We start from the raw sequence: 20,422 nt of genomic DNA, 5'->3' as shown, positions 1-20,422 counted from the left end.
TATTTTTTGGGGTTTTTCTTGGAGGGGGCAATGAAAACGATTCATTGTAAAGGGCTCAACAGGAGCAACAAAACAAAAAAAAAGTATTTATTATTTGGGGCGTTTCGTACAAACTTGCATATGATAGTCAATAGCTCTGTTGATCAGAGTGATGCTTCTTTCTCCGTAGCAAATGAATCCACTGCAATATACGCAGACTTGTTTTACTTCATGAAATCTCGTTTGTATATTTGGCACCATCTCCCTGCCCTCTGGTCCCGTTACTTCCGGTACAACAGATCTTCTGGCCATAATAGGGAGATTATCTAGGTCGTTACGAAACTGTGCAGCACTGTAGTTGTTAGGATGCCACCTAGTCATATGGCGATGCATTGTGTAGTTTCCGAAACTGTATTTTTTGTCGGTCCCTCTGGACAGTCTATCTTGACATATAAGGCAAGTTACGTATCTTGCATTTACTTTTTTCTGACCTTTGGGAATTTAAAAAAATTGCCAAATGAAGTTTTCTTTCCGGTGAGACGTCCTGGGCTCCTCAGGCAAAAAGTGCCTCTCTTCGTGCTCGTCGTCCTGTTCCTCTTCTTCCTCTTCTTGCTGAATTATAACTTGAGCAGGTGGTCCACTCTTCCTTGGATGTGGTGGAGGTGGTGGGGAAGCACCAGCTGAAGCTACTAAAGAAGCCATTGCTCACTGGTAACAAAGGGTCTTTCTCTCACAATGATGAAAGTCAGAGTGAGGAAAGAAGGAGGGATTTTCATCATTAGGGAAAAACAATAGTTCTCAACCAATGAAAAGTGTTCATTTTAGATTATATGACCTAGTCTTACATCATTAGGAAACCAAAAGTGAAATGAACCAATGAAAAGTGTTATTACCAAGTCACATGACCTGCTGTGTTTACGTTAAGCGCTTTGCAGGGCCTCCCGGTTTGCTTCCAGAAACCTGTGCTTTGCGACTCGGTAAGCGTACCAGTTCGCTAACGTAGCACGTCATATGACGTATCACGCGACAACGCGAAACGTCATGCGGACGGGAGGCGTCACGATGTTGTTTTCTAACGCGGCAGTTGCGGTAAAGAAACGTTTACCGGCTCACGGTCTATTTCGCGGCATCAAGGTCAGCTAACGGGAAGCTTCCCGATTCGCGAAACGGGAACGAAGAAAAAAAATATTTAAAAAAAAAATTATTAATAAACATATAAAATATATTTTTGGATTTAAAGAAGAATACATTTTACAGCTACAGATATTAGCTGTTAAAAAACCAATGAAATCCACTGAAAAAACCATAGGTTATAGACCATATATAGTTAGGAATTAGCATTTAGAAAACCTTATTTTACTCACACAAAACCATTGAAATTCCATATATAGTTAGTTGCACTAACTATATATCGCGCACCCGCAATCCACTGCTGATGATGTCACATATTACATCATTCATGACATGGTCAGTGACATCACTGATGACATCACTGATGACATCTCAAATGACATCACTGATGACATCACTGATGACATCTCAAAAGACATCACTGATGACATCATGACACACCAATACCAGTTACTACATACACACTCACTGATTCCTACGTCTACACACACATTCACTCATTCACCCATACAATCACTCATACATACAGTCACTCATTATTACAACACTATCATATGCACTCATACACCTATGCAGACAGTCACACACTGCCACTCATCCATGGAGTTACTCACACACCAAGTCAGTCCTGTAAAGAATCAATCACACTTCCATTTCTTCATCTATACAGTTAAACACAGAACACCATACTTCAGTGACATCACTGATGACATCACTAATGACATCTGAAATGACATCACTGATGACATCTCAAATGACATCACTGATGACATCATGACACACCAATACCAGTTACTACATACGCACTCACTGATTCGTACGTCTACACACACATTCACTCATTCACCCATACAATTACTCATACATACAGTCAGTTATTATTAGAACACTATCATATGCACTCATACACCTAGTCAGTCCTGTGAAGAATCAATCACACTTCGATTTCCTCATCTATAGTTAAACACAGAACACCATACTTTTCACACATATACTAACACATACTTACTCTCTTATACAATCACTGATACAAGTACACATTGATATGCACAGCGTCACACACCTCCCAGCCAGCCACACACACACTCAGTCTTCCATCCATCCAGTCATTCTTCAATATGTAAAACGTATTTAAACTTTACAAAAACACACAGACACTAGATGATGTCATCAGTGATGTCATCAGTGATGTCACTGACCATGTCATGAATGATGTAATATGTGACATCATCAGCAGTGGATTGCGGGTGCGCGATATATAGTTAGTGCAACTAACTATATATGGAATTTCAATGGTTTTGTGTGAGTAAAATAAGGTTTTCTAAATGCTAATTCCTAACTATATATGGTCTATAACCTATGGTTTTTTCAGTGAATTTTCAAGGTTTTGTAAATGCTAATTCCTAACTATATATGGTCTATAACCTATGGTTTTTTCAGTGAATATATATATATATATATATATATATATATATATATATATATATATATATATATATATATATACATACATATATATATATATATATATATATATATACATATATATATATATATATATATATATATATATATATATATATATATATATATATATACATATACATATATACATATATATATACATACATACATATATATATATATATATATAAATATATATATATATATATATATATATATATATATATATATATATATATATATATATATATATATATATATATATATATATATATATATATATATATATATATATATATATATATATTTTACCTACTGGCGGTCGCCAGTAGGTAGATATAGTTAGGATCGCTTTCCATAGGAAATCTGCAACATTCTATTGGGAATAACTTTGGCGCCGAATGAGGGATCTGCCTGTAATTTTCCTTAACTTTGCCTCGCTGCGCTCTGCTCCTTCCCTTAAAGTTTCGGGGGGATCCGTCAAGCGGGGGCCGAGATAAAAGGGGTGTCCCAAAACGTGTTTTCCCCATGTTAATTTCCATAGGGCGGTTGGACTCACTTTTAGCCCAAACGGCTGAATGGATTTCCACCAAACTTGGAAAAAGTTTAGGGACTGGTACCCCGATGTGTCTTTTCTATGTCTCAAGATATATGCTCCAGTGGTTTTTACGAAAATTAACTTTGAAAAAATATATATTGGGCTACATTGGGCTATATATATGTTAGAGCCCAAATGTAGCCCAATGTAGCCCAATGTAGCCCAAAGATGGCCACCAGAGACAAAAAAAACAAATGTAGCCCAAATATCAGCCAGATGTAGCCCAACTATAGCCCAATGACAGAATGTCCCAGAGTGTTCTAAAGAACAACTAGAGCGCTAACAGTCTTACTTATGACAAAAGTATGGCACACCTGAAGTCATTTTGATTGGAATAAAGTGTTAACACTTAAAACATTTAATTTGCATAAGGAACAAAATGAGGGGGTTCATTTTACCATAGAAATTATGATTAGTGCTGAAGAAAGAAAAATTAGGGCACATTTTGAGTGACTTCTCAAATCCTCTTATATTTCATTAAAACAATTCTGATATGCAGTCTCCCAAGATGGCCACCAGAGACAAAAGAGCCCAAATGTAGCCCAAATATCAGCCAGATGTAGCCCAACTATAGCCCAATGACAGAATGTCCCAGAGTGTTCTAAAGAACAACTAGAACGCTAACAGTCTTACTTATGACAAAAGTATGGCACACCTGAAGTCATCTTGATTGGAATAAAGGGGTAACACTTAATACATTTAATTTGAAAAAGAATAAAATGGGGGTTCCATTTTGCCATAGAAATTTTATATATATATATAAATATTCATTGAAAAAACCATAGGTTATAGACCATATATAGTTAGGAATTAGCATTTACAAAACCTTATTTTACTCACACAAAACCATTGAAATTCCATATATAGTTAGTTGCACTAACTATATATCGCGCACCCGCAATCCACTGCTGATGATGTCACATATTACATCATTCATGACATGGTCAGTGACATCACTGATGACATCACTGATGACATCTCAAATGACATCACTGATGACATCACTGATAACAACTTCCAGTGATTTTATGTTTCTGTAAAGTTTAAATATGTCTTACATATTGAAGAAAGAGTGGATGTATAAGTGTCTGGACGAAGGATTTAGTAGGTGCATGACCGACTGTATGAGTGAGTGATTACATGTGTCTCACTGAGTGCATGGGTTAGTGACTAAACTGTCTTAATTTGTGCATCATTATGTCTGTTGTTCTGTAAACTGCTGCATGGGTTATTGATTGATTGTCCAAGTATTTGTATGGGAAACTGAGTGTGTGTGTGGCTGGCTGGGAGGTGTGTGACTCTGTGCAGATCAATGTGTACTTGTATCAATGATTGTATAAGAGAGTAAGTATGTGTTAGTATATGTTTGAAAATGTAAGGTGCTCTATGTTTAACTGTATAGATTAGAAAATGGAAGTGTGATTGATTCTTTACAGGACTGACTAGGTGTGTGAGTAACTCCATGGATGAGTGGCAGAGTGTGAGTGTCTGTATAGGTGTATGAGTGCATATGATAGTGTTGTAAAGAGGAGTGATTGTATGTATGAATGATTGTATGGGTGAATGAGTGAATGTGTGTGTAGAAGTAAGAATCAGTGAGTGCGTATGTAGTAACTAGTATTGGTGTGTCAATGGTTTCAAAAATTATATTCTGTATTTAACACTGGGTGTAACAGAGGTTATATTAAAGTGTGAGGAGATGCATTGTATTGTCACATTAATGATATCATCATTGATGTAACCATTGATGTCAAATGGGATATCATCAGTGATGTCATCAGTGATGTCATTTGAGATGTCATCAGTGATGTCATCAGTGATGTCACTGACCATGTCATGAATGATGTAATATGTGACATCATCAGCAGTGGATTGCGGGTGCGCGATATATAGTTAGTGCAACTAACTATATATGGAATTTCAATGGTTTTGTGTGAGTAAAATAAGGTTTTGTAAATGCTAATTCCTAACTATATATGGTCTATAACCTATGGTTTTTTCAGTGAATTTTCAAGGTTTTGTAAATGCTAATTCCTAACTATATATAACCTATGGTTTTTTCAGTGAATTTCAATGGTTTTTTAATAGCAAATATCAAAAGCTTTAAAATGTATTCTTCTTTAAATCGAAAAATATATTTTATAAGTTTTTAATACCATTTTTTTATAATTTTTTTTGATTCGCTCCCGGTCCGCGAACCGGGCAGCTTCCCGTTAGCTCAATTTGGTGCCGCGACCCGGTCCGCGAACCGGTAAACGTTCCGTTTGCGCAACTGCCGCGTTAGAAAACAACATTGTGACGTGTCGCGTAAGCGCGACGTATCGCGTTGTCGCGTAATGCGTCATATGATGCGCCGCGTTAGCGCACCCGGAAGTGCTCCGGTGCGCGAAGCGAGGCGCGAAGCGCAGCTTCCCGGAAGCGATCCGGGACGCGGCGCGGATCGCGTAACGTAAGCGTAACAGGTCATGTGACCTGTAAATAACACTTTTCATTGGTTCATTTCACTTTCAGTTTCCTATTGATGTAAGGCTAGGTCATGTGACCTAAAAATAACACTTTTCATTGGTTTAGAACTATTTTTTTTCCCAAATGATGAAAACCCATCCTTGTTTCCTCACTCCGACTTTCATCTTTGTGAGAGGAAGACCTTTTTTCATCACTTAGCGATGGCAAGTGTTGTAGCTTCAGCTGGTGCACCCCCACCACCACCACCACCTTTTAGGAAGAGAGGACCACCTCCTCACGTTATGGTTGAGCAAGAGGAGGAAGAAGAGGAACAAGAGGAAGAGAAAGAAGAGGGGCATTTTTTGCCAGAAGAGCCTAGGAGGTCCCGAGTGAAAGAGAATTTTATTTGGCAATTTTTTAAATATCCCCGAGGCCAAAAAAAAGTGAATGCCCGCTACGTAACTTGCCTTATATGTAAAGATAATCTGTCCAGAGGGACAGATAAAAAATATAGTTATGGCAATTATACGATGCATCGCCATATGGAGAGGTGGCACCCTAACAACTACAGTGCTGCACAAGTACGTGACCTGCTCGATAACCCCCGTCCTGTGGGCAGTACATCACATCAACAGGCACTGACGGGACCAGAGGCGAGGGAGACGGTCCCAAATATTCAGCTGAAGTTTGGGGAAGTGAAATTTGTATGCATTTATTGCGAAAAATTGATTTGCTACAGAGAGAGTAGCGTAAATTTAATAAATGCTGCAATTGACAATCACAACTGTCCAAAACGCCCCAGAAAATAAATTATCTTTTTTTTTTTGCTCCTGTTGAGCCCTTTATAATGAATCATTTTTGTCCCCCCCCAAAAAAATATAAAATCGTTCAAAAAATACAAAAAAAGTAAAAAAATGTTCAGAAAAATAATAAACAAAATATAAAACAACAAAAACAATAAAAAAAAAGTTATTTTCAGAACTACCTCCCCTTTATAAAAAAACTGCTAGAATGTTTAGCACTCTGGCAACCTCTATTTCTTTTGGTTCGCTTCCCGGTTCGCTCGCCGGTACGCGAAGCGGAAGCGAACCAAAAAAATAATTTTAAAAAAAGAAGAGTAAGTATAAGGGAAGGAAACAGAGAGTAATGTTAAAAGAAAGACAGCTATAGGGAGTAAACCAGAGATACTGTTTAATAGATCTATTTACCGAAGAAAAGATGGAAGAGGGTATAATTGTGAAAAACAAAATAGATAAGGAAGTGAAAGAAAAAAGGAGAGTAGAAGAATAATAAACAAGAGTTTCTTAGAGAATGTGAGTGAATGTTCAAAATAAGATTAAAACATGTGGAATAACAGAGAGAAAAAACAGAAAGCAGAAAAGAAGAAGTGACAGAAAAGGAATGATTGAAACAGCAAAGAAATGTAAATAACATAGGGGCATATTATCAACATAGGCGATAAAATTATCGCTGCTTTTATCGGCAGAAATCTGCCGCTAAAGCCGCTTTTATCGGCAGAAATCTGCAGCTAAAGCCACTTTTGTGGCAGAAAACTGCTGCTAAAGCCGCTTTTGCAGCAGTTTTCTGCCGATAAAAGCAGCGATAATTTTATTGCCTGTGTTGATAATATGCCCCTTAGTGTGCTTGAACTACAGGGAGAAAGCATAATGAACAAGTAGTGAAAGAGTGATCAGTCAGAGACAGTGAGAGTAATAGAGACGGAGTGAGTGAAGAAGAGTGAGGAACTATGAGAACAGAGGGACTGAGAAAAGGAGTGGAAGGAGTAGAGTAAGTAAGTAATAGAGAAAGGAATGAGGGAAGTAGCAAAGGCAGGAAACTGAGGGTTAAAGAAATAAAGCAGTGGAACTAATAGAAGTTAAATGTGATAGAAATGTAATGAAAAGAGTACAAAACATTTACCTTATAATTGTCGTTAACTTAGTTACTTGTTATTTTTATACTTTCAATCTGTGAAAGAAAGAACAAAAATTTGAAAAATATTAAAACATGTATTTAAAAATTAGAAAAGACAAGGGAAAAGATTGAAGGACAAACAGTTTTTCAACAACTTTGACACTTACAGAAGCCTCTGCTTCTCCATGCCCCCTACACAGTCCTAAATATATACATTTTAAACTAACAGTATCTTGTTGCAGATGAAGTGAGGCCTATCTTGCAACATGGTGCATCTTTTGCATCACTGCTGCATCACATAAGTGACGCAACAGCGGCACAAAAGAGGCGCACGGCCATCATAAATCTGCCCCTAACATTTTAAATGATTGATTCAGGATGCCGATAAGGTATGGCCTATCCAGGGGTTTGTTTGAGGTGAGGCCTACTCAGGGTTACAGATGAAATTTAGGCTTGTTGAAGAGTACAGAGGAGATAATACATGTGCAGGCCTACCAATGAAGTGAGTCATGTCCACTGCACTCTTGAACAAAGGCCAGACCTCTTCTGTGTCCCTGGACAGGCCTAAACCTCATCTGCACAATGTGATTCATAATGTTAGGAAACACAGGTGATGTAAATGAAAAATGTGGAATCCTTTTCCTCATTTCACAATCACATCACCTGTGTTTCCTTTGCTTAGGTATCTCATTGTGCAGATGGAGTCTAGCATATCAAAGACTACGCAGAAGGTGAGCACTGTATGGAACAATTTTGACATTTACAGAAGATTCAGCTTCTCCATGCCCCCTACACAGTCCTAAATGTTTACAGTTTAAACTGACGGTATCTTGTTGGAGATGAAGTGAGGCCTATCTTGCAACATGGTGCATCTTTTGCATCACTGCTGCATCACAAAAGTGATGCAACAGCGGCACAAAAGAGGCGCACGGCCTTCATAAATCTGCCCCTAACATTTTAAATGATTGATTTATGATGACGATAAGGTGTGGACTATCCAGAGGTTTGTTTGAGGTGAGGCCTACTCAGGGTTGCAGATGAAATTTAGGCTTGTTGAAGAGTACAGAGGAGATAATACATGTGCTGGCCTACCAATGAAGTGAGTCATGTCCACTGCACTCTTGAACAAAGGCCAGACCTCTTCTGTGTCCCTGGACAAGCCTAAACCTCATCTGCACAATGTGATTCGTAATGTTAGGAAACACAGGTAATGTAATTGAAAAACGTGCAATTTGTTTTGCTCATTCCACAATCACATCATCTGTATTCCCTCAGCTTAGGTATCTCATTGTGCAGATGTAGTCTAGCATATCCAAGAGTACGGAGAAGGTGAGGACTGTATGCAACAGAGCAATGTACATTACTCACCTCCCTTGACACTTACAGAAGCCTCAGTTTCTCCATGCCTCCTGCACAGTTCTCAATGTATATCATAAATACAAAAAGTACAGAATTAATTATACATGTTAAATGGTTTATTTTTTCTGTTCTCAGAATGTATCAAATTTCACTAAAAACAGTGAGTTGAAGGTATTCATCATATAACAGCGGGGGAAAAAAAACACAATCAAAATGATTGTGTTTAAAAAACCCATATAACATAACCAATCAGAAATCAGAACTCCTTAAAAGTAACTTACTTTCCATGACGTCAAAGGATGTCCTATGAACAGCTTATACTCTGTTGTGCTGCTATTATTTTCAGCCCGCCACTTTCTGAAAGAAAAGCTCCATCGTTTTGACAAATATGTTACATACAATAAATGACTTCTCGCTCTCTACCGCACATTTCCTCAAGGCCAAATCGTGTAAGAGCCATTTATAACTCTTGGAATTCTTCTAAGCAAATCCCGTCATTTTCTTTTTCCGCAACTTTTAGAAAGAAAAATTTTCAAGATCACTTTCACAATCCTGTACTAGCAATATCTCATCCTTCTTGCTCACTCATGTTCCACACTTCCACATTTAACTTTTTACTCTGTACTACACTTATCCTCAAGGCCAAATAGTGTAGGAGCCATTAGAACCTCTTGAAATTCCTCAGAGCAGATCCCGAGATTCTTTCCCTAAAATTTTGGTTTTAAAAACACCAGGTAAGAATTTTTAAGGTCAAAAAGCATTTTTTTATAAAGTTAAAACAGAATCATTGCAGAATGACCAGCCGTTTCTAGACTTTAAATAAGCTTTGTAATGTCCTGATGTTGTTGAAGGACCGTCATGATATATAATTGCTGCAGTTACAAACGTCCTTCCTGATATTGACAACTGCGAAGCCACAAAATTTTTAATTAAAGTTGTCAATTTTGTTCCATCAGGCCTACATCGTTGGAACATTAAAATGACATACTGGCCATATGTTCGTATAAATAATGTGGACAGCATTGCTGACTTAGATTGGCTACACTCCATGTTGTGATCGGTTGATTTTACTAGCTTATTAAAGGACACTGATTTACTGTCTGACAAAGTTAAATATATAAATCTTTCTGAGTCTACACTAGTAGTACTTGATACCCTACAGTTCTCGCAGTCATGCTGCCATTGATAAGAAAGGCCAAACAGGTGATCTACATCTACACCTTCATCTTGCAATACATCAAGCATATACATTAAAAACTCCTGACAATCTTGCTGAATATTTTGAGAGAATTGCGTTTGACCTGAACATTTGTCTAACAGATTTCGAATTTCAGACACACTTTCTATTTTTGTTCTATCAGTGCTACATTTCTCTAACACAGGATTCAGCAAGCAGCAAAAACTTTGATCCGAATTGATCACAATCTGTTCTTTTAAAGTTTCTAGAGAAAAGACAACATTAACCACTACATTAGCATAGCAGTTGACACCAGAACTATTTTCAAATTGAAAACCAACAACATCTTCAACAGAATCCTTTTTCTTTCTGCTTATAACTTCAGGTTCATCGACTTTTCGTCTTTTTGCTACAACCTCCCTACTATTGGTCACATTTCTTCGTTTCCGGCCTACCACACGTTTCTCAAACAAAGGATATTGAGGCAAATGTGGCGCATACTCTCTTCTTAACCTATTGTATTCCTTAACACAATCTAGATCCGCACAAATGTTTGTGACATCACACTCAATCAAGTACAATCCCGATAAAGTTCTGACTCGTGACAATGCCACATATGCCATACCCTCCTTGAACACAGAACTGCCAATATTCACCAATGCACTGTCTACACTTAAACCATGCGATTTATGGATTGTCACCGCATATGCCAAGCAAACAGGAAACTGCTTACGGCGAACATATAAGTCTTTTACAAGCAAAAACCTAGCAGAGCAATGACCAATTAGCTGTACTTCCTCAATGCCATCAAATTAAAATTTTAAAAATTCAATTCCATCTCTATTTCTGTATTTCACAAAATCAACAACATTACCCATTGATCCATTTACCAGACCTCTTTCAACATGTAAATTCCTTCTTAAAATTATACGGCAATTTAAGCACACATTCAGAGTCTTTTCAAAACCTGCAGTTTTAGATATAGTCTTCTCTAATGAATCCAATTTTGATTTCAAATTGTCAGACAAAATAATTGTTGATCCCATATGCTCTACTCTGTCAATAGCTTCCAGTTTCACAATCTCTTGGTTTTCTAAATGCAACATTTTGTTGTTGAAGATGGCACATTCTGCAAGAGTTGGCATCAAACATATTCCAGATTTCTTCTCAGTAATTTTCCGAAAAATATTCTCAGGCACAACGTCTTCTTCTGGATACAAATTTGACAGTAATCGTGCATGTAAAGCTTCTTTCCCATGCTCGGTCACTTTTCCGATTCTAACATCTTGTAGAATATTCTTGTAATCTTCATCCTTCGCATATTTTCACGCAGTTCAGCATAATTGAAGTTTAACCATATATTGACTTGCCAATGCTCCCTAGGCACTTCCTGGTATCTTCATGTGTGAGCATTTTGAACACAGGTTGTCCTTTCACTGGTGTCAGCTGCAGAAGATCACCGAAAACAATGATGTGTTTGCCACCAAATAACACATCATACTCTGTTTTGAGAACTTCTTGCATTCTCAAATGCACAAAGGCAAGCATGACATTGGAAACCATGCTTACTTCGTCAATGATAAGAAGTTTCATTTTCCTCAAGACTCTTGTAACTTCACAACAAGCATCTCCAGATAACTTGTGGTATTGTAATTTGTTATCATGCTCCACTGGCAGCATCAGTAGACGATGCAAAGTAATACCTTTAATGTTATGTGCTGCCAGTCCAGAGCGGTGACAACACAAGACAGCGATGACTCAGTCCTTTTCTGCAAATAACATGAAATTGCTTTAATGAGGAAACTTTTTCCAGTTCCCGCTTCTCCACTCACGTACAGTCGGACAGGCTTCAACGACGTACATGAGCACTCTTTCTTCTCATGACTTAATCCATGATCTATTTGGTTGGTAACTTCGTCATATATTTTCCTCTGCTCAACGTTGATTTGTCTTTCCAAGTCTTCTAAGTTAACCGCATCCTCCTGAGCATGTGCCATGGCTCTTTCCACTTCAATCATGGCAGTGGCAGCTTCCTTTTCGATAACTGGTCCTCCTAGTGGATCCTGACTCAATGAAACAGAACTCTGACTGTCCTGAGAACTGTCTCTAGCAATCTCGGCTGCAATCGTTGCTTCCTGCTCCATTTCCGTAATCAACATTTCTAGATATTTGGGAAAAACAGGACATTCTATGGTCTCCTTGGCGGCATTGAAAGAGTCTTCGTAACAGAGGAAATCTCCAAGCAGTTCCTCTTCTGCACGCCAAGGCTTGAAAAGTTGCAAAAGTGCTAAATAGAAAAACTCTTTTCTTTCAGGAGATTCGCCACTCAATTTTCGATGGTTTACCAAGTGGCATTTTCTTTGCTTGACCAGACATCCCTCACTTCAAATTACAGCATACACTCCTTTATCAATATCTTCTTTGATGTTCCTCTTGAATATGTAATTTTGTAGAACCTCATACAGACAAACATTCTCGAGGTGACTGCTTCTATTTGGATAATATGTATCCAACATTTTGGTCTTCAAAATATCTGTACTGTTTGGCTCCTTTTCCGCCAAATACTCAATTTCTCGTACAGGTTTCAGAACTCGATTACGCGTTGCAGCAAGACCAAGACTCGCCCAAATGATACTCCTGGATTTGGCATAGAGACTTGCTGAAGACAACCGGTCAGAACATTCGTAAGCTCCGATTTCTCGATGCGACAACATCTTCAGACTGAAACTGTACAACTTCTTACTGAGGCTCTTTTCATGGGAAATGTCCTCCCACATATCCTTCAATTCTGTCTTTTCTTTTTTGGTGATGTAAGATGTCACATACCGAGCCACAGCCATACAGTTATCAGCCACAAACTGTATATCCATGTTAGCATTCCACATGGACAAAATCACTGGGTTGTAGTCGTTGATGTACTTGGACTCTTCGTTCCTTTTCAAATTGTACGTATTTATGGGTGATTTCTTCATCACATTATGTCGCAGCGAAGACATCAAACTGTTCACTCTTCCTTTAGAAATCACCGGTCGTGGAAAGGCGAAACGACATTTTGTGTAGAACTTGTCCTTGTTTCTGAATTTACGACGACAGTACTTTCCACAACGATGGCTTTGGAAGCGTAAAACTTGTTCTCTTAGGCTTTTGTCTTCCTTTGCCTTTGGAACAGCACATGTAGAATACTGTTCTATGAAACTCATCACTAAGTCATCCGGATCTGTTCCAAAATTGGGTGCATCTTTGATCCACAGCAGCATATGTATATGAGGAGCACCTCTTGCTTGGTACTCCTTTCTCCAGAAGAAATACAACACCTCTCCAAGAGGTGGATTTTTCTTGTTCATGATGAAAGACATCATAGCTTCAAATCTATGATTGAAGAACCTGCATACATTCACTGGATCCAAGGAGCACAGTTCTCCGGGTGTCTTGAATTCGATATTTTCAATGTTTCCATTTGCCTCTCGTAGAAATTCAAGTAAGTCTTCCCAGCCATACTCGGCACAGCTGAGAGTGAGGAACCATGTGGGAGTTCCTAAGTTCCTCAGCATACATTTTAAATCACCATGACGACGGTACCAGTACTCATTAGTACCACGCTGACACGCCTTGAGATTAATCAAGTGAGAATCCAAAATACTGTCTTGCACATTGACTTTATCCATAAAGTCACTTGCCGAGATATTTTGCATGTGTACACCACTTTTCAAGATGTGGTTCACTGCATATGACAGTCCAGACAGATCGCTCATCATATCTTCCTCCTTGACCTGTTGGAAATAGCTGTGGGAAACACCAAGCTTCCAAAAAGTGACGCACAGCGGCGCAAAAGAGGCACACGGCTATCATAAATCTGTCCCTAACATTTTAAATGATTGATTCAGGATGACGATAAGGTGTGGCCTATCCAGAGGTTTGTTTGAGGTGAGGCCTACTCAAGGATGCAGATGAAATTTAGGCTTGTTGAAGAGTACAGAGGAGATAATACATGTGCAGGCCTACCAATGAAGTGAGTCATGTCCACTTCACTCTTGAACAAAGGCCAGACCTCTTCTGTGTCCGTGGACAGGCCTAAACCTCATCTGCACAATGTGATTCGTAAAGTTAGGAAACACAGGTGATGTAATTGAAAAATGTGGAATTTCTTTTCCTCATTTCACAATCACATCACCTGTGTTTCCTTTGCTTAGGTATCTCATAGTGCAGATGGAGTCTAGCATATCAAAGAGTACACAGAAGTTGAGCACTGTATACAACAATTTTGACATTTACAGAAGATTCAGCTTCTCCATGCCCCCTACACAGTCCTAAATGTTTACATTTTAAACTGACGGTATCTTGTTGGAGATGAAGTGAGGCCTGTCTTGCAACATGGTGCATCTTTTGCATCACTGCTGCATTGGTTTCATGTGGCACAGGACTTTACAGCATGACACATCTGCCTAGATGCATCAAGTTGTAAATATGTTGCAACATAGCAAATCTTTTGCACCGCCGCTGCATCACAAAAGTGACGTACAGCGGCGCAAAAGAGGCACACGGCTATCATAAATCTGTCCCTAACATTTTAAATGATTGATTCAGGATGACGATAAGGTGTGGCCTATCCAGAGGTTTGTTTGAGGTGAGGCCTACTCAGGGTTGCAGATGAAATTTAGGCTTGTTGAAGAGTACAGAGGAGATAATACATGTGCAGGCCTACCAATGAAGTGAGTCATGTCCACTTCACTCTTGAACAAAGGCCAGACCTCTTCTGTGTCCGTGGACAGGCGTAAACCTCATCTGCACAATGTGATTCGTAAAGTTAGGAAACACAGGTGATGTAATTGAAAAATGTGGAATTTCTTTTCCTCATTTCACAATCACATCACCTGTGTTTCCTTTGCTTAGGTATCTCATAGTGCAGATGGAGTCTAGCATATCAAAGAGTACACAGAAGTTGAGCACTGTATACAAAAATTTTGACATTTACAGAAGATTCAGCTTCTCCATGCCCCCTACACAGTCCTAAATGTTTACAGTTTAAACTGACGGTATCTTGTTGGAGATGAAGTGAGGCCTATCTTGCAACATGGTGCATCTTTTGCATCACTGCTACATCACAAAAGTGACGCAACAGCGGTGCAAAAGAGGCGCACGGCCATCATAAATCTGCCCCTAACATTTTAAATGATTGATTCAGGATGACGATAAGGTGAGGCCTATCCAGAGATTTGTTTGAGGTGAAGCCTACTCAGGGTTGCAGATGAAATTTAGGCTTATTGAAGAGTACAGAGGAGATAATACATGTGCAGGCCTACCAATGAAGTGAGTCATGTCCACTGCACTCTTGAACAAAGGCCAGACCTCTTCTGTGTCCCTGGACAGGCCTAAACCTCATCTGCACAATGTGATTCGTAATGTTAGAAAACACAGGTGACGTAATTGAAAAATGTGGAATTTCTTTTGCTCATTTCACAATCACATCACCTGTGTTTCCTTTGCTTAGATATCTCATTGTGCAGATGGAGTCTAGCATATAAAAGACTACGCAGAAGGTGAGCACTGTATGGAACATGGCTATGTAACTCAAAGAATCAAAATCTAAATTTGCCAAGCACACATGGGGGCGTATTTACAAGGACCTTGCACCACGGGGAAATGTCTTAAATTAAAATGGGAAAAATAACATCAAAGGGACTCAAAGGCCTTGTAAATATGCCCCAAGCAACCTATGAAACTCTAGCAGTACATATCAAGAAACCTAATTGATTTAAAAAAACGTTTTTAAACACATCATGTAAAGCAATTATATACCTACATTCATGGGGAAGTGACTTAAAATGCTCTAAGACACATGAAAGCGTTTTTTTAAGGCCCTTGCACCATTTCTGCGTCACTTTTAACATGGCTATGTAACTCAAAGAATCAAAATCTAAATTTGCCAAGCACACATGGGGGCGCATTTACAAGGACCTTCCACCATGGGGAAATGTCTTAAATTAAAATGGGAAAAATAACATCAAAGTGACTCAAATGCCTTTTAAATATACCCCAAGCAACCTATGAAACTCTAGCAGTACATATCAAGAAACCTAATTGATTTCAAAAAACGTTTTTAAACACATCATGTAAATCAATTATATACCTACATTCAAGGGGAAGTGACTTAAAGTGCCCTAAGACACATGAAAGCGTTTTTTTAAGGCCCTTGCACCATTTTTGCGTCACTTTTAACATGGCTATGTAACTCAAAGAATCAAAATCTAAATTTGCCAAGCACAGATGGGGACGTATTTACAAGGACCTTGCACCACGGGGAAATGTCTTAAATTAAAATGGGAAAAATAACATCAGAGAGACTCAAAGGCCTTGTAAATATGCCCCAAGCAACCTATGAAACTCTAGCAGTACATATCAAGAAACCTAATTGATTTCAAAAAACGTTTGTAAACACATCATGTAAAGCAATTATATACCTACATTCATGGGGAAGTGACTTAAAATGCCCTAAGACACATGAAAGCGTTTTTTAAGGCCCTTGCACCATTTTTGCGTCACTTTTAACATGGCTATGTAACTCAAAGAATCAAAATCTAAATTTGCCAAGCACACATGGGGGCGTATTTACAAGGACCTTGCACCACAAGGAAATGTCTTAAATTAAAATGGGAAAAATAACATCAAAGGAACTCAAAGGCCTTGTAAATATGCCCCAAGCAACCTATGAAACTCTAGCAGTACATATCAAGAAACCTAATTGATTTCAAAAAACGTTTTTAAACACATCATGTAAACTAATTATATACCTACATTCATGGGGAAGTGACTTAAAATGCCCTAAGACACATGAAAGCATTTTTTTAAGGCCCTTGCACCATTTTTGCGTCACTTTTAACATGCCTATGTAACATGGCTATGTAACTCAAAGAAACAAAATCTATTTGTAAAACACTTGACACAAAGCAACATTTTAAATACACACCTTCTTCATAATTTTCTCCTTAAAGCGTACTATTCTCTATTTAAATTAAATGAATCTTTTCTCACCTTAGCAAATACTTTTTGAGTTTCAAAACAGTCTCAGACACACACCAATTTGTCTTCAGCAGAGCAAAAGGTATGCACTCCAGAGGCTGCAACCAACAATGGCACAGAAATGCTGTAATTCATCACACATATCTCTCATGTCACCCAATCAAAACTCTTTCCTCACTTTTTTCAAATCAACACCCTTCCCCCCTCTGCCCTTTCTGCCTTTTTTCCATAGCAACCACCTCCTGAAAGACCTCTCATGTTTGCAAGTTCACACAACAAAGTTTCAATTGAACTCTGAACTCTCAGTACACCTGCGTATCCAGTGCAATCTTTCATAAAATGATTTTTTCTTGACCATTCAAATTACATCTTTCAAAGAACTCATCCATGCACCCTAACTTTCTGTTTTCAGCAATAAAAATCCACCAATCACTGCTACTGATTAATTACTACAGAAACTCCACAGTTTTTTTCATTACATACTCCTAATATTTCAACTGCCATTTCATTACCACACTTCATCTGACTGCAGCAGGACATCCTCTCACCATGTTTTCTGTCTGGATTGTTGAACATAGTTATATCCACTGGGCTCAAAGGTATACTGATAACAGAAATTTACACAACCTCAATTTACAAAATGTGGAAATCAACTGGATTGGCCACAGAGGATTAAGATGTCACCAATTGATACCATTGGTGAAAACCTTTTTGCATTTGCCAAAACCTGATCTGTTAATTGTGCACTGTGGAGGAAATGACTTGGGCACTTTGACTGGGGTAGGTCTGGAAATGCTTTTAAAGGACACCTTTGAGCAATTGATGGCACTATTTCCTCAAACTGCCTTGGTATATTCAAATATATGCCAAAGACAGAAATGGAGGTGGTCCAACCAATTTTGTCCACAAATTGAGAAATCGAGGAAGCATGTAAATAAGTCTGTTTCAGCTTACATGAGAGACCATGGAATGGGCTCCATCTACAACAATAACTTGCGTTACTACATGCAAGATATCTACAGAGCAGATGGAGTTCACTTCTCAGATGAGGGGAACAGAATTTTCATCCTCAATTTAAGACTGTGCATTGGTACCTACTTGTAGGTACCTACATCAGCCACAGGACCCAAAAGCTCTTTTCAGAGCTACCCTACATCTGATCACTCACAATTATTATTTTACTCTAACTTTTTTCACTAATTTTCACCAAAGTACGCTCCACGGAGCACTACCCGGTACGCGCACCGGACGCTAACCGCGCGAAAATTTGAAAAAAAATGTTTTTTCCCGCACATATGGGCCTCCTCAGCCACCCTCAGAAAACCTAGGGGGTCAGGATACGTCTACCGTGCCCCCTTCTACCCATTCTGAACATGATTTGCCCTCCATCTTGTATCTCAATTCTACCGAAACACAAAATGGAGGACTCCCGTAACGCTGCCGGTTCGCGTACCGGGGCGCGCACCGTGAAGCGCTCGCTCAAAAAAGGTGGGAAAGTAATATACAGAAAAACCACTGGAGACACTTTCACCAAATATAGATTAGCTCATACTACATACCAATCCCTACCATTTTCACAAATTTGATTGGAATTCCATTTAGCCATTTAGCCTGTAGACCTCTCTAAATACCCTGAGGTAAATTACTTCACAAAACACATCTGAAGTGTTGGAATTGACAACCAATTAAAATGTTACTTTCATTTTCTACTCTTTTTTACCTGACATTTGATTGGTTATGTACCTGAATATATATAAAGAAAGAGAGAGAAACACAGCCATTTTGACTACTACTTCCTGAACTGCATTGCAAAATCATTTTCACTGACAACTTAAACTTGTTTTTAAAAGGTAAGATGTTTTTTATAAATTTGAAAACATTTTCAGATAGTTATATACTATCCCTCTGTAAGAGTTAGACATTGAGAAAGGCTTGTTTATTATAATTATGGATTGATTTAGGTTTCTGTGGTATAATTATGAATTTACTTAGGCTTTTTCACAGGCACTTTTTAATAGTACTACTTCACGCCTGAAAAGTACCTGTCTGAACTTAAACCCAACAGTGCCCTATCTCTACTGATATATTTATTTTTTATGCAAATTTCAGCACAAAAATGGAAGGAGAACAGAATGTTTCCTTTGAAATTGTCCTAGAGATGAACAATGAGGAAATCATTGAACCCATTGACTTGGAATGAACTTCTACAATGTGTAGAATCTGTGGATTTCTTACTTCAATATGAGGACGGTCAAATGTGGGAAGTTATGTTCAGTCAAAAAGAAGACATATCGGGCAGTCAAATGTTAGACGTTCTATAAAATTTTGAAAAAGAATCAGAAAAATAAAATTATATTTAATAATAAAAAATTGTTTGAGTCTTTAATCATTTTTATATGTAATTCATAAACTAGTACCAAATTGATTATAATGTAAAGTCAGACTTATAGTATACTGTGCACAATCACAAAAATACATTTATATTTAATATTCATAAATACTGCTACTTAAATAAAAAAAACAAAAAAAACAACAAAAAGAACAATCAATAAACATACAATATTTCAAAATATCATAGTCTATCATTCTTTTTTCCTTATAGTACGCTCCCCAGACCGCTTCCCGGTGCGCGTACCGGGCGCTCCCCACGCAAAAAAAACAACATTTATTTTTATTTTTTTTTGCCCCGCGGGGCCCTTTTAAAGCCTCCACATCAAACCTAGGGGGTCAGGGAGGATCTACTATGCCCCCTTATGGTCATTTCCCCCTTTGTTTTGGCCTCCTCTTGTCTCTCGATCCTACCGAGAGACAAGATGGCGGCCGCTCCGGACTGTTTAGAATGTTGACAGACACCGGAGAGCCAATCAGCTTCGCTTCGCGAAGTTCCGTTACGCGTCAGGTACGCGAACCGTGGCGCTGCCCGGAGCGCGCTTACAGATATATATATTTTTTTGAACGTTAATTTCTCAAAATCCACTGGAGCACATATATTGAGACCTAGCAAAGGCACATCGGGCTACCAGTCCCTACAATTTTGCCAAGTTTCATGAAAATCCATTCAGCCGTTCGAGCTAAAAGTGAGGCCAACCGCCCTATGGAAAATTGCATGGGAAAAACATGTTTTGGGACCCCCCTTTTTTCTCGGCCCCCCCCTTGACGAAACCCCCCCAAATTTTCAGGGGCTGCTCAGAAACAAAATGTGCCATTTTCCTGACAATTTCAGCCAATTCCGTCCTCAAACGCCAAAGTTATTCGACATAGAATTTTCAAAAATCCCATAGAGAAAAAATCCTAACTATATATACCTACTGGCGACTGCCAGTAGGTAATAAATATAT

Source organism: Lissotriton helveticus, chromosome 2_1 (assembly GCF_964261635.1).
Source record: "Lissotriton helveticus chromosome 2_1, aLisHel1.1, whole genome shotgun sequence".
Classification (NCBI taxonomy): domain Eukaryota; kingdom Metazoa; phylum Chordata; class Amphibia; order Caudata; family Salamandridae; genus Lissotriton; species Lissotriton helveticus.
This window is presented reverse-complemented; position numbering follows the sequence as displayed.